At 34.3% G+C, this 3,893-nt stretch overlaps 1 pseudogene across 1 annotated transcript; it reads left to right on the plus strand.

The window, feature by feature from the left end:
* Positions 1-1,300: 1,300 nt before the first annotated feature.
* Positions 1,301-3,137, plus strand: LOC145154733 (tetrahydroberberine oxidase pseudogene; annotated as a pseudogene). Its single transcript, XR_013735198.1, has one exon. The product of XR_013735198.1 is annotated as a tetrahydroberberine oxidase pseudogene (transcript).
* The last annotated feature ends 756 nt before the right edge of the window (positions 3,138-3,893 follow it).

Genomic DNA, 3,893 nt, shown 5'->3' on the forward strand with positions numbered 1-3,893 from the left:
CCATTCAGTGGTATAGTTATACATTCCTTATATTAAATATATATAGTTAAAAATTACAATAATTTTATATACTTAAATTTAATTTATTAATTTTGCAGGAAAATAATATCCCACGTGATTTTGAACCAGCAGCAGCCAGACAACCAATGGACACAACAAACCGAACATCAATGGCAGCAGGAGCCACATAATCACATAACGTATTAGTGTATTTAAAAAAATATATTTTTAACCTTTTTTTGTCAAATTTTTTACATAATAATCACATAACGTATTAGTGTATTTTAAAAAAAATTATATTAATAAACTAAAATTAACGCAAAAAAAACGAAAAAAAAAACTTTTTTTTCTCAATTTTTTTACATAATAATCACATAACGTATTAATATATTTAAAAAAATTAATATTAATAAACTAAAATTAACGCAAAAAAAAATGAAAAAAAAATTAAAAAAATTAAAAAAACTCAATTCCGCAGAGGTGTAGCAAATCCGCAGAGGACTTAATCTGCGGATCCTTTGGTCATTTTCTGAAATGTGTTTTTTCTTGGTTATTTTCTTCAAACCACCCATCTTTTTGGTTATTTCTCGAATTTTCTCATCTACATTTTCTGAACGACAAAATATCTGGATATTTCTGCATTAGTTTCTTGTTGGCTTATAAACTTAAAAAATTAGTCAAATTATCCCAAAAGACCCGGTTGGTCAATCATTCTTAATTTGGTTGTTTAAACTTAGGATTCTTAAATTTTTGGAAAATATAATAATTATATCGGATTAGGTGATCTTTGATTTAATTGGTAGATTAACTATATCGTTACTCCGTCCTTACAAAGACTACGGAAAATTTTCGTTTCGCTCCATCATATCTGGATTACTTAACAGGCTGTGTTTGTGTGTAAAAGTCAAAGTTTGGTTGTAGCGTACGTGTCATATTATCTTTAATGTCTTGTTAAACAAGACTTGTTTCCATAAAGTATTTAATTTATATATACGGATATATTATCTTAGTCTTGGTAAACAAAATTTATAATAGTGATATCCTGTTTAATATTAGACTTATTTTGAATGTTTCAACACCATATTTGTAATAATATAATGTATGACATTATTTATCACTATGTAATATATGAATATTCAACAAATAACATAGATTACATGATGTCATAAAATAAAGTATGAAAACGGATATAAATAAAATATACATTTAACCTAATAAGTTCATGTTTTATTTTTCGATTCATACTGGTAGTCAAGTCTAAGGCGGCTTTATCCTCATCTCTGTTCTATAAATTAAAACGCTTTTGGCAGTCATTGCCATAGATCAAACTCACCAAATTAAACATGAAGATATCTTTTGTCTTCCTCTTGGTTCTATCTCTAGCTCTTTCCATTTCATCTGCATATTCTCAAGATTTCATAAGCTGCGTTGAATCCAACTCAGCCAATGCGAGCTCCATTTCTCAGCTCATTTACACCCCTGGCAATGCTTCTTTCCTACCCATTTGGCAATTCGCAGTCCAAAACACCAGGTTCCTTAAACCCTCCATTCCTAGACCATCAATCATCGTGACACCTACGGATGAATCACTCATCCAAACATCTATTCTCTGTGCCAAGAGACATGGCTACGAGATCAGAATCAGAAGTGGGGGGCATGACTTCGAGGGTCTCTCATACACTGCGGATGTTCCATTCGTTATGATCGATCTCAACAACATGAGATCTATAGACATAGACGTAGCTAAAAGGACTGCATGGGTGGGGACAGGCGCTGTGCTTGGTGAACTTTACTACAGTATTGCACAGAAGTCCAACAACACCTTGTATTTCCCCGGAGGTACATGGCCTACGGTGGGGATCAGTGGGTTGATTGGTGGTGGTGGCACCGGAAACCTGTTAAGGAAATATGCTACAGCCGGTGATAATGTTTTGGATGCTCGTATCATAGATGTCAATGGAAGGATTCTCGATAGGAAGTCGATGGGTGAAGATTTGTTTTGGGCGATTAGAGGAGGTGTTGCTTCAAGTTTCGGAGTCGTTGTTGCATGGAAGTTGCAGTTGGTTCCTGTTCCAGAAAAAGTAACCGTCTTTATAGTGAATAGAACACTCGAACAAGGTGCAACAGAAATTTTCTTTAAATATCAGTCTCTTGCAACTTTTGAAGATAGAAATTTGTACATAAGATCCCAGGCAGCTTCGGAGTTTATTGGAAACACCACACAAAAAACCATGCGAATCATCTTCCAAGGAATTTATCAGGGCACAACCAACGAACTGATTCCAGTGTTGGACAAAGTTTTTCCAGAGCTCGGTGTTACACGAGAGATTTGTCAAGAAATGACAAGCGTCCAATCGACACTTGTGTTTTTTGGAAGGCCAAGCACCACCCCGCTTGAGATTCTTACAAACCGATCTGCCATACCCAAGTCAAGCAGCAAAACTAAGTCAAACTTCGTCCGAACACCGATCCCGATATCCGGATTGAGAGAAATCTGGAATAAGTTTTTTGAAAACGATTTGTCAGGTGGTTTGCTTGTCATTCCGGCTGGAGGAAGAATGGATGACTACTCAGAGACAGCAACACCATATCCTCATAGAGCTGGAACCTTGTACTTGTTGGCTACTAGTGTAAATTTTGTAGGTCAAGCTAACGATACAACCCCTGTATCGCTTAGAAGATTAGCTTGGTTGCAAAGCTTGGAAGAGTTGTTGACTCCTTATGTGTCACAGAACCCGAGGGAGTCGTATGTCAACAACAATGATCTGGATATCGGTGTTGGGGCTGCGAATTATAAGGAAGCAAGTGTTTGGGGCGAGAGGTACTGGAAAAGGGAGAATTTCAAAAGGTTGATTCGAATCAAGGCTAAAGTTGATCCTAAGAATTTCTTTAAGTTCCCACAGAGTATCCCAGTCTTTAAACGCCGAGGTCTCGCACAATAAAGATAATAATAATAATAATAGAGAATAATAAGGTTCGTTGCCATTTTGTGAAGCTTTATATATCAAGTCTACTCTGTGTTGTTGTTTATCCTCATTTATTTTATAGCATTTTATATTGCGATTCATATTTTTTGTCTTGTGTTTCCTGTTTGTGTAAAGAATAATAATAATGGAGAATAAATTGATTTCTTTTAATTAATGTCCTAACTCCACTCTATGTAGCAGTGTAATAACATTAACTTATACAAATAATTGTGTTTTTATTTGTGTGTTTCCGGAGACTAGTCACCATGACCTCTACGATAACACACTTTGACTATTTATAAAATAGTAGGTCTCGTTCAATTATTTCTTTCCTTTCTTAAATTGTATATTATATCATCGATTAATTAAATGAATGTTTCATGTTTGTATGTTTGGTTTCTAACATTTTTTTTCTTTCAAATTAGACGGTTATTACGATATTATTTACAGTTTTGGTTTTCGCTAGACGTAACCCTTATATCATTATTTTTCAATTAATTTAATATTTTGTTTATTTATAATTATAGAAAACAAAAATATGTCCCACCCATATATAGCACATCTCTCACATATTGCCACTCTCACATCCCACTTATGGATAATCAACCAATTCTCTACAACAATTCATCCTAGAAAACTGAACCTACTACAATATTTCAAACCCATTTTTTAGAGTAAACTAAGACACTAAATCATATTTTGATTCACATGATCCCTCTTTTCCTCATTCTATAATGGTATCTGGTTGTTCTTTATCCCTCTAGACCGACAACATAGCTGCTCACCTCCCACTCCGTTGCTTCTTCTATCCAGAAATTTGACTCATTTCTCCAATCACTTTATGCAATTCCGTTGTCGCTTCGGTCGATTAAATGAAGTTGGACCTATTGATTGAACATTCGAAATTGATTTTAAAAAATTCAATGG

Source organism: Lactuca virosa, chromosome 1, assembly GCF_052849685.1.
Source record: "Lactuca virosa cultivar CGN04683 chromosome 1, Lactuca_virosa_CGN04683_v6, whole genome shotgun sequence".
NCBI classification, from domain to species: Eukaryota; Viridiplantae; Streptophyta; class Magnoliopsida; order Asterales; family Asteraceae; genus Lactuca; species Lactuca virosa.